The sequence below is a fragment of the Hipposideros armiger genome, unplaced genomic scaffold (assembly GCF_001890085.2).
Source record: "Hipposideros armiger isolate ML-2016 unplaced genomic scaffold, ASM189008v1 scaffold_908, whole genome shotgun sequence".
Classification (NCBI taxonomy): Eukaryota; Metazoa; Chordata; class Mammalia; order Chiroptera; family Hipposideridae; genus Hipposideros; species Hipposideros armiger.
The window spans coordinates 147613-159467 of record NW_017732258.1 but is presented as its reverse complement, the minus strand read 5'-3'; the positions used below and the strand labels follow the sequence as shown (position 1 = coordinate 159467).

Genomic DNA, 11855 nt, shown 5'->3' with positions numbered 1-11855 from the left:
CTTTGGGGGTTAAAAAAAGGTCAATCAAAGGGAACAGTAATCAAATTAGAAGTACCGAAGGATGGGGCCGCAAAAACGAAGTCATCAGATGCTAAAAGTGGAAGACCAGAGGGCTTTACTTGTGTGCAGCACCGTAACAGCTCACAATAAGGTAAATGCCTCCGAGGCTCAGATGGGCAAACACAGGCAGGTTCAAGAGGGAAGTTTCCATTACCCATCTAGCACACCTTCCTCTCTGGAAACAGTCTGAGGAGGGAGGGAGAACACAGGGTGACCATCTACCTAGCATCTGCCAGTCAGGCCCGTGGGCCTTGAGAAATCATCCACCTGTCAATATATCAGTATCTCCTCCCAGGGAGGCGAAAACAGCCCAACTGGTAGTTCCTAAATTTATTCTATGAATACTTTCCCATTGGAATATAATTTCTCAGGGGAAGGATATTTAAATAAAATCCAATATGGTAAGTAGAAAATGGATATGTTTCTTCTTGGCAGCACTGAATAGATTGGGGATTATTTTTTTTAAAGAATAGTTAATGACTTAAAAAATTTTTTTTATTGGGGAACAGTGTGTTTCTCCAGGACCCATCAGCTCCAAGTCAAGTAGTTGTTTCAATCTAGTTTTGGAGGGCGCAGCTCAGTGACCCATGTGGGGATCGAACCGGCAACCTTGGTGTTATGAGCTCTGTGCTCTAACCACCTGAGCTAAACGGCCGCCCCTGGGGATGTATTTTTAATGCTCCACCATCAACACTGAAAACCAGACAATGGAATCAGTCAGCAGCTTTTGGGCAGCAGGGTACCTTCCTGCTCCAGATCTTGGCTGCTGCCTCCTCAGCTCCCTGGCCCCAAGCCTACCGGGTTGTGTCCTACTACCTTATGGGAGAAACTGAGGCCCTGGAGAGAAAGGAGTTCAAGCTGTTGTCATTAAATGAGGTGATGCATGCAAAGCTTTTAGCAAGGTGCTCAGTATATAATAAGCACTCAATAAATAAGAGCTACTGTTATTATTATTACTATCATTATCACCATCATAAAAAGAGATATATCACTTTTTATGTTCCTTTTAATATTTATTTTTTATTGTGGCAAAACACTTAACATGAGATCTACTTTCTAACAAATTTTAAGTGTGTCATACTCATGTATTATTGTTGACTAATGGTCTAATGTTGTATGGCAGATCTCTGGAATTTATTGATCTTGCTTGACTGAAACTTTATGCCCGTTGATTAGTAACTCCCCATTTCTGCCTCCCCTGAGCCCCTGAAAAACACCATTTTGATTCTACAAATTTGACTTTTGAAATACCTCATTTAAGTGCAATTATACCATATTTATCTTTCCATGACTGACTCATTTCACTTAGTATAATGTCCGACATTTAGGTTGTTTCCACATCGTGGTTGTTGCAAATAGTGCTGCAATGAATATAGGAGTGTTAATATCTCTTCAAGCTACTGATTTCAATTCTTTTGGATAAATGCTCAGAAGTGGAATTGCTGTCATCATAAGGTGGTTCTACTTTTAATTTTTTGAGAAACCTCCATACTGTAGCATCTGCATCATTTTGCATTCCCACTAACAGTGTTCAAGGGTTCCAGTTTCTCCACATTCTTGCTAACACTTATCTTTTTTTTTTTTTTATAAGAGCCATCCTGACAGGTGTGAGGTGATATCTCATTGTGGATTTGATCTTTATTCCCCTGATGTTTAGTGACGTTCAGAATTTTTCATATACCTGTTGACCATTGGTATGGTCTTCTATAGAGGAATATCTATTCAAGTCCTTAGCCCATTTTTAATTCGGTTATCAGTTTGTCCGTTTTTGTTGTTGTTGTTGTTGTTGTTGATTACTATTGATTTGTAGGGGTTTCTTGCATATTTAGGAGATTAACCCTGTATCAGATATATGGTTAGGAAATATTTTTCCCATCTCATAAGTTGCTTTTCACTGATGATTGTTTCTTTTGTTGTGCAAAAGCTTTTTAGTTTGATACAACTCCACTTGTTTATTTTTTATTTTGTTGCCTGTGCTTTTGTTGTCATATCCATGAAATCACTGGAAAAACCAATGTCATGAAGATTTTCCTGTATGTTTTCTTCAAGGAGTTTTACAGTTTTGGGTCTTACACTTAAGTCTTTAATCCATTATCCTTTCCTCATTGTATACTGTTAGCACCCTAGCCAAAGATCAGTTGACCATATATGCATGGAATTATTTCTGGACTTTTTATTCTTTTTCAGTGGTTTATCTCTCTGTCTTTATGCCAGATACATACTGTTTTGATTACTGGGGTTTTGTAATATATTTTGAAATTACAAGTGTGATACCTCCAGCTTTGTTCTTCTTTCTGAAGATTGATATGGGTATTCATGGTCTTTTCTGATTCCATATGAATTTTAGAATTGTTTTTCCTATTTCTGTAAAAAAAATGCTTTTGGAGTTTTGATGGAGATTGCATTGAAACTGTAGGTCACTTTGGTAGTATGGACATTTTAACAATATTAATTCTTCCAATCCATGAACATGAGATCTCTTTACATTTGCTTGTGTTTTAATTTCTTTCATCAATGTATTATAGTTTACAGTATACAAGTTTTTCACCTCCTTAGTTAAGTTTATTCCTAAGTATTTTATTCTTTTTGGTGTTATTGCAAATGGGATTGTTATAGATAGATCATTGTCAGTGTATAGAAATGCAACTGATTTTTATGTTGATTTTGTATTTGGCAACTTTACTGAACTTGTTTACTCATTCTAACAATTTTTTTATGGATTATTTAGGATTTTCTATATATAAGATCATGTAATCTGCAAAGACAGACAATTTAACTTTATTCTCTCTGATTTGCATGCCTTTTATTTCTTTTTCTAATTGCTTTGGCTAGGACTTCCAGTACTATGTCGAATAGGCATGGCAACAGTGGGCACCCTTGCCTTGTTCCTGATTTTAGAATTAAAGCTTTCAATTTTTTCACCATTGAGTAGATGTTAGCTGTGCGCTTGTCATATATGGGTTTTATTATGTTGCGGTATCTTCATTCTACACCTAGTTTTTGTGGAAGGTTTTTATCATGAAAGGGTACTGAATTTTGTCAAATGATTTTTCTGCATCTATTGAGATGATCATGTGATTTTCATCCTTTGTTCTGTAAATATGGTATATCACATTAATTTATTTTCATGTGTTGAAACATTCTTGTATCCCGGGAATAAATCTCACTTGGACATGGTGAAGATGATCCTTCTAATGTGCTGTTGGATTTGGTTTGCTAGCATTTTGTTGAGGATTTCTGCATCTATATTTATCAGGGATATTGGTATGTAGTTTTCCTGTGAGGTCTTTGTCCATCCTTGATATTAAGGTAATGCTGGTCCCATAAAATGAGTAAGAAAGTGTTCCCTCTTCTTTAATTTTTTGGAAGAGTTTGAGAAGGCCTGGCATTAATTCTTCTTTAAATGTTTGGTAAAACTCACCCATGAAGCTATCTGGGCTTTTGTTTATTGGATGGTCCTTGATTATTGATTCAATCTCTATACTAGTTACAGGTCTTCTTCAGACTTTCTATTTCTTTAGGATTTAATCTTGGTAGATTGTATGTGTGTTCTAGGAATTTACCCAGTTCTCCTAGGTTGTTCAAGTTGTTGGCATATAATTAGTAGTAGTCTTTTATGCTCCTTTTTATTTCTATGGCATCAGTTGTAATGTCTCTTTCATTTGTGATTTTATTTATTTGTGTCCTTCTCTTTTTTCTTCCTTAGCCAGTCTAACTAAAGGCTTGTTGATTTTTCTTTTCTTTTCAAAAGTCAACTCTTAGTTTCACTGATTTTTACAACTGTTTTTCTATTCTTTATTTCATTTAGTTCTTCTCTAATCTTTATTTCCTTCCTTCTAATAAGTTTGTGCTTTCTTCTTTTTCTAGTTCCTTGAGGTACAAAGTTAGGTTGTTTATTTGAGATCTTTCATTTTGAAAATATAAGTGTTTATTGCTATGAATTTCCCTTTTAGTAATTCTTTTTCTGGATCCCATAAGTTTTGGTATGTGTGTTTTCATTTTCATTTGTCTGGAGGTGTATTCTAATTTCCTTTTTGATTAGTGCTTTCACCCAGTGGTTCTTTAAGAGGTTTATCACTCTTAATACATTGAAAGTTATATAGAAGTTTTGTATTATAAGATCCCAGTGACACTTTATTGGCCAGTATGGGATAACCAAAGTGAGATCAACTTGTTTTGTTTGGTGAAATCCTTTTATCACTGCTTGGTCCACCTTATATACACAATATGGCCAGTGACCAGTAGTGGCCCATAGTTCAAATAAAGCAGAAGATTTCTCTTCTGGGCATTACATGGCTTAGAAACCAGGAATCATGTGTATCCCATCTCTGGCGTCATTCATTAATTTAACAAACATTTTTTGAATACCCATGAGGTTCCAGAACCACTGTTGGATGCTGGGAATAGAGTGATGAGCAAAATAGGCAGAATCCCTGCCTTCATGCAGTTTACAGTCTGGTATAAGGGGGTGGGAGGATGAGGAAAGGGGAGGAGGCAGACATCGAACTTAGCCTACTGGAAGGTTGTGTGTTTGAAACAATGCATATGACTCCAAAACGATTATATTAAAAGGAAATTTCCCAGAATAAATAACAGGAAAAGTTTTTAGTCTGTCATTTTCGGAGCATGGATGCCTGAGGTCAATTACTTGCTTGCCAGGCACAGTCACAAGAAATCAATGGAGGTGGACACAACCAAGGCACAGGGCCGAGTCCTGCACTTTGTGTTCTGGCAGAGCCTGTGATACCATCAACAGGCCCAGTGTGATGGTGGCCCACACAGTGCCATTAAATTGATATAAAAGACATGGTTTTCATCCTACTTCATGAAAGCACTTAAGTTTTCTCCTTGGACCCCTATTTTATACCATAATGCAACAAGCTTTAGAACTAGCTTTGGCTCTTGTGGAGCATGTCATTGAAAGTGCCCCAAGACCTCCTCAAAGGAAACACCTATCTAGTGTAAGCAAATCTGTATTTTAAAACTTAATGACCTATATGTTGAAGAATGTGAAAAAAAAAGCCTGTGGTTAAGGCAAAAAAATTTAATGGAATTCCTATTATCTAACCCTTGAAATCTTTACATTAGAAGAAAAATGATAAACTAGGGATAAATCTTACAAAATTAAGAAGAAATGTGAACTTGTTAAAGATGCTTGTTATGCAAGAGACATTGTCATGTTTAGTGGTCAACCTATATCTAGGAAATGAGGGACGTTCTTTGATGCTTGGGAAAAAATGTATGAAAAGGAATTGCTGAAATACTTGGATGCAGAATAATTACCTCCTATCTCAGTTAATCTCCTAAAAATATCTCAGGTTAATATTTTTCACTGTGGATGTGTCATAGCAGAAATACATGACTACAGATAGTCCAGTAATATGAAATCTCCAGGTTACTGAATTCAGTACATTCTCTTAAGTCCAACAATGCAGACTTCAACTTCTGATGTACATTCAATAACAAGTGATAACCATAAATGGACCCAGGAAGACAAACTTTTGCTTGAGAGGCAACTGATCGCAGCTACAGCTGAACCACTGTGTCTAGAACCCTTCTATAGCCGTAACATTCACTGCAAACAGGCTGCTCGATTACAAGCAAACGATGAACACATACTCAATGAAACGGTGTTCCCAGAGGTGTTTCAGGTCCTCTCTGAATCAACAGCAGGATCTGTCTCATTGCCCACCTCCTCCTCAGCTAAAATTACTTGATTTCTTACAAAATAGAAAGGAAAGAAAAGCAGGTCAGCATTATGACCTCAAAATTTCTAAAGCAGGAGATTGTGTAGATATGTGGAAACCGAGTCCTGGTAATTTGGCCATACTTTCTGAAGTGGATGTGGAAACATATGGTAAAGTGGAAACATCTATCAAAACTGATGACTCACAACCAACAGTCTGGCCAGCCCATGATGGAAAAGATGATTATGTATTTGAATGTGAACCTGGCGATTGGTATCAGAAAACAAAGCTGAGCATTTTGCAGTCACCCGGTGATCCACTTTACTATGGCAAAATTCAGCCATGTAAAGATGGAGAAAGTGACAGCCAGATGTCTCCTTCCCAGTCCTCTACAGTTGATCATTCAAATTGGTTCATTATTGGATCAAAGACTGATGCTGAGAGGGTAGTCAATCAGTACCAGGAATTGGTCCAGAATGAAGCCAAGTGTCCACTGAAGACGTTGCACAGCTCCAGTGGCTCAGGTAGCTTGAGTCAGCTATCTCCAGGGAAAGGAACAGCCCAAGACCGTGTCAGTTCAGTCTGCAGTACTGGGGTAGGGAGTAAAATCATCCCCTGCCCATCAAACTTCCCTCAAGCTCAGGATATAGTTCCTCAGATAATTATTTTACACCACAACAGACCAGCAGCTTTCTTAAATATCCAATTCCTCCTACTGCTTCTAAGCTACCAAGTCTTTCTTGGAAGTCGTCTGTGGATCTCAATCAAGTTAGCATGCTTTGTCCAACTGCCTTGTTGTTATCTCACAAAGAACCACAGCCACCCAGGTCATGGCAAACTTGGCTAGGCTTAACTTCATCAGTGTACCGGGCTGTGTCTGTGGAGCTCAGGCGTTGATAAGTGAGGTTCAAATGCTATGCTGGGCTGTGACATGGGTGCCATAACTCCTGCAGGAATAAACCTGAGTGGCCTTCTCCCCTCAGGAGGTCTGCTACGAAATGCATTGCCCAGTGCAATGCAGGCAGCTTCTCAAGCAAGTGTTCCATTTGCTTTCAAAAACACTTCAAGTCTCAGGTTCTTAAATCCACTCCAGGGGCAGCCGGGTGGCTCAGTTGATTAGAGCGTGTGCTCTGAGCAACAGGATTACCGGTTCAATTCCCACAAGGTGCAGTGAGCTGTGCCCCCGCAACTAGATTGAACATGGCACTTTGAGATGAGCTGCTGCTGAGCCTCCGCTGGGCAGCCAGATGGCTCAGTTGGTTAGAGCGCGTGCTCTTAACAACAAGGTTGCCGGATCAACTCCCACATGGGATGGTGGGCTATGCCCACCCACAACTAAGATTGAACACGGCACCTTGAGCTGAGCGGCCGCGAGTTGGATGGCGACTGGACTTGGAGCTGAGCTAGCTGCGCCCTCCACAACTAAGATTGAAGGACAACTTGGCTGTTCCCCTTCCCCAATTCCCCAACACTGTTCCTCTTCCCAATTCCTCAATAAAATCTTTTTTTAAAAATGTGTTGGTTTTTTTTTGTTACATTGCTAGAGATACAAACTTTACAGAGAAGCACAACTCTATGAATTTTAAATACAAACAGGGGGATGGTTTAACGAACCTTAGGGTTGGTTTATTTATTTAAGTCATTACTTTTTCAAAATGGTTTTGCTGTATATAACACATATAAAACTAGCCTAAGAAATGCTAGAAACATCTTTCAGAAGGATGTAGTTTGATATTTCTTTAGTATAAAAGGTTTGTGCACAGTGTAACATATACAGTTTTCACAAATGTTTTGAAAAGAAAAGAATCCACCGAGGGTTCTTCTGGGTCTGCCTTCTCCACTCAAAGGAGTCGGCAAAAGCATGGAAAGAAATCATGAAACTGCTTTCACCCTCACGCTGCCCCATATGAGAGTGAAATTAAACACAGGTCACACGTGATCCCCAAGACTATGGGAGTGAAAAAGAGGTAATCTATATTGCCTTCACTTGTGAATTGCTATGACCATTCATCCTTTTGGTACCTATTTATTGAGCCCCTACTATATTTCAGGGGATATAGAGTAGGTCCTGCTTTCACAGGGCTTGCATCCTAGTGATTTGGCCAGTGGTGCCAGTCTGATGCTTTGTGGACCATTTTTGCCCAGTGGCTCATCTATGTTTTAAAGGTAAGAAAGAGATAAAGAGAGAGCAAAATTAAAAATGGGGATAGACTGGAAGTGTATGCTAGACAGAGAGAACAGCAAATATAAAGGCTTGGAGATAAGAATAAGCTTGGAGTGTATGGATGACAGAGGAAAGACCAGTGGGATAGAAACCTGGTGAGTGAGGGAGAGATTGGTGGCAGAAAAGGCTAGAAGGGTTTTCGGCTTGGCACCTGAATACATGGTGGTGTTCGCTGGGACAGGAACCATAGGAGGAAGAGGTCATTGTAAATTGCCACAGCTCCCTCCTCACTGCACAATTTTGCCATACAAACATCCTAGGCTTGTGATCACTAAGGCCATTCCCAACTTACTAATAGACAAGCTTTCAACATCTATCTGTGAAACAACTATTTAAAACCCAGAGTTGTTGTCCCATAAAGTAATGTTCTGTGAAGCCAGCAGATGGGCTGTTGTATTGAAAATTTCAATTTCTTGGACCCCAGCGTGTAGCTGGAGTAAACCCAGACAAAATGCCATCTGTGGAGGGGCTCTGTCAGTGTCAAGGCCCTGGAGCAGCCACTGACATCACCTGAATGCTCCCTGTAGCTCAATCACTTCTCACTGAATATTGCTGTGCTCCTCACATTTTCCAGCCCCCTTTTAGTTGGGCAGACCCGAACCATGTGATTAGTTCAGGCCAATGGACCATGAGCAGAAGTGACACAAGTCATTTCTAGGCCAGAGCATTTAATGGCTGGTAAGCGGCTGTCTTTCTAGATGGCAACCAAAGAGGCTACATGTTCCAGATGGTGTAGCTACAAGGTGGAAGAGGCTCTGTCAGTCTAGAGCCCTGAGTGACTATGTGGTACAAAGACACACTGACCCATGTAACACAGGTATTATGTGAGAAAAGTAGAAACGTGTTACCAAAATGGTGGGTAGTTTCCAAAATGTAAGTTAGCCTACCTCAACTGATACAGTGGTGTCTGCCCTTCGGCCCTTTCAATACATCGGGCAGTCCTATGTATCATGCCCCATTCGGAGGAAGGGTCAAATTGGCCATGAATAACCCACCTGTTTCAGATATCTAGCTATAATTGTCCTCCTCCTCATTTTCTCAACATGGTCACATTTACTCTCATTTCCTCCATTCCTTAGCTGCACGTCCTGGCTTTCAATCACAGCTTCCCACTGCCTGCTCAGCACCATGACATATTTGCACACCCTTCTCTGGCTTATTGACTTTGACTTCCCACTGGCTCCTCCTCTCTGCACACTCTCTTGATTTGGGCATCTTTGCAGCTATCAGGTCAGACAATTAAGTTCGCGAACTCATCCTAGGAAAAGTGCTACACACCTCATTGCTGAATATCACTATAGTCACCTTCGAAGGACTCCCCTTGGGAAGCCATGCTCCAATACTGGCACCTAGTCCACCCTTGAAAGCAATTTTGGAACTCTTTCTGAAATGGCCATCAGAGATGTCATCGGATTTTCCTTAATGTGCCGAATGTCATCAAAATGTTTCTCTTTCAATATTTCCTTAATCTTTGGTAAAGAAAGAAGTCATCGGGGGCCAGATCAGGTGAATAGGGAGAGTGTTCCAATACAATTATTTGTTTACTGGCTAAAACTCCTTCACAGACAGTGCCATGTGAACTGGTGCATTGTCGTGATGCAAGAGCCATGAATTGTTGGTGAAAAGTTCAGGTCATCTAACTTTTTCACACAGCCTTTTCAGCACTTCTAAATAGTAAACTTGGTGAACTATTTGTCTAATTGGTACAAATACATAATGAATAATCCCTCTGATATCAAAAAAGGTTAGCAACATTGTTGCAACAAGTTTGTGAACTTAATTGTCACTCCTTGTATATCCAGGATATCTCAGTGACAGCCCTGGCACTGTAGAAGCCTCACTGAGCCCAATCTCCATGGGGTAAGAGAATTTACACAATAGTAAAGAAGGAACCAATGGATTTTGCTGGAGAAGCAATACCGAACATGAGGTATGTAGGGTAAAGGTGAGACTGACAATGAGAAAGGAGGACTGGGAACTAGTGCAAAGTGTGAAATGGTTCAGGACCAAAGCTCTGAATGGTGCCCGGTTGACTCAGATGAACACCCCAACCCACTTCCTTATGTGGTGCCAGCTGTGTGGTATGGAGGCAGGTTAAAAAAACTGCTTAAAAAATCAGAACAGTAGGACCTGACATCTATAAAATGCAAGACTCCAGGTAACATGATTTCTTTGAGAAAATGTTCCCAGAGTTGTAACAGCCTGATCAGAGTGCCGCCCTATGCTGCTGCTCTGATAGATGTGGCAGGGATATTCCCACCCCAGTAAGCAGAGGAAGCAGGAACCACTGGCAAGGTCTTCTATGGCTAAAGGAGATTCTAGAGTTGGGACCTGGATGAAAGTCTTGGATCTTTTTCCCCACAAAGGGGATGTGTTTATTTAAAGCCATACACTGGGAGCTGCCTATCATGTGCTATATTTATGTCTAAGCCAATTTGGGGTCAGACCATACACCATGGTGTGGCCCTGTCGTGTACCACCTCTTGGTGACTTTCGCATGAGGAGATTTTTTTTCCCCAGTTGAAGGCAGATACTAAGTAAGATAGGAAAAAAGGAAATGGATGACCTTAGGGCCAGAAAAAAAGGACACCAAAAAATATTACCCCCAGATACCCTACTTCCATAGTCAGCTAGAATGTTTAACATCACTAATTCTAAGTTGTCATCTCTCCTTCACTAACACAACCACTTTCTCTCTCATAGATATATGATTTAACTGGGTTTTTTGTTTTGTTTTGTTTTTTGCAAGAGGAGCAAAAGGCCACTGGCTATTTTGTTTCTTTCACGCTACCTCACCATAGCATCTTGTACTTAGTAGTTGCTCAATATTATTTGTTGCCTTGAGATGTTTCTATCCGAAAAGCAACCATCACAGCACCTTTTCTTTTCCATTCTAATGAATTCTGAACCATCTCACTTTCTTTTACTTTCTTTCTAGCAACCCTAGAAATACCAGAATACTATTGTATAATGGAAGTACTCAGATTTCTGAATGAATATATGCTTGCCTCTCTTCTTCCTTGGAGACTCATCAGGACCATGGGGGAGAGTCATTCAACTAAGAAGTAGCCACTGAACACTGACAGTGTGCCAAGCAGGCAACAGCTGCAGGGTAGTTACAGCTCCTTGGAGAAAGTGACAGACATAAGGTGAGATATTGTCATTCATAGTTTCCATGTCACTTGCTTTCCCCACATGTTATAGTATGGCTGGTTCTAATTGCTCAGTATGCTATCCTTGTTATTGGTTTTATGTTTCTCTGTGTCTTCATAGGCAAGGCTGGTCTAGACATTACAGCAGGTAACAGGCAAAGAAAATCCAATCTATTTTCATTAGCGATCATTTGTAGAACAATTTCTCGTTTTTATAAAGGGTAGTCACAGCACTTCCCATTAGGGCCCTGTGCCAAGTACTTGACTAGGTATGATAAGTTGAAATGTTTTAAGTTTAATTAGACATTCCTCAAGTAACAATGTTTTAATGCCAAGTCCAGCAAACTATGGCCCATGGGCCAAATTCAGGCCACTGGCCACCTGTTACTGTAAATAAAGTTTTATTAGAATACAACCACACCGATTTTCTTTCACATATTGCTTATGGAGGCTTTAATGCGAAAACAGCTATGGGTGAGTGAAAACAATTTGAAATAGTTTTCCTGTATCAAGTGCACGGTGTTTTCATGGCCGTCACATTCATTATTTCATATAATCCACATGACCGCTCTCATGTAATAATAGCTGTCATTCATTGTGCTAATCAGAGTTTTGTTATTAATTTGGTGTTCATAAATTTGGATGGGAAAAAATTACAACTTAATTTTCATTAACCTCTAACTGAAAGCAACCATTCCTTCAATGATGAATGTAGGTAACATATCAAAGTCA

At 39.8% G+C, this 11855-nt stretch overlaps 1 pseudogene; it reads left to right on the top strand.

Annotated features, from left to right (window-relative positions):
- The first annotated feature begins 4931 nt into the window (after window positions 1-4931).
- LOC109375168 (transcription factor SPT20 homolog pseudogene) lies at window positions 4932-6858 on the top strand (annotated as a pseudogene).
- The last annotated feature ends 4997 nt before the right edge of the window (window positions 6859-11855 follow it).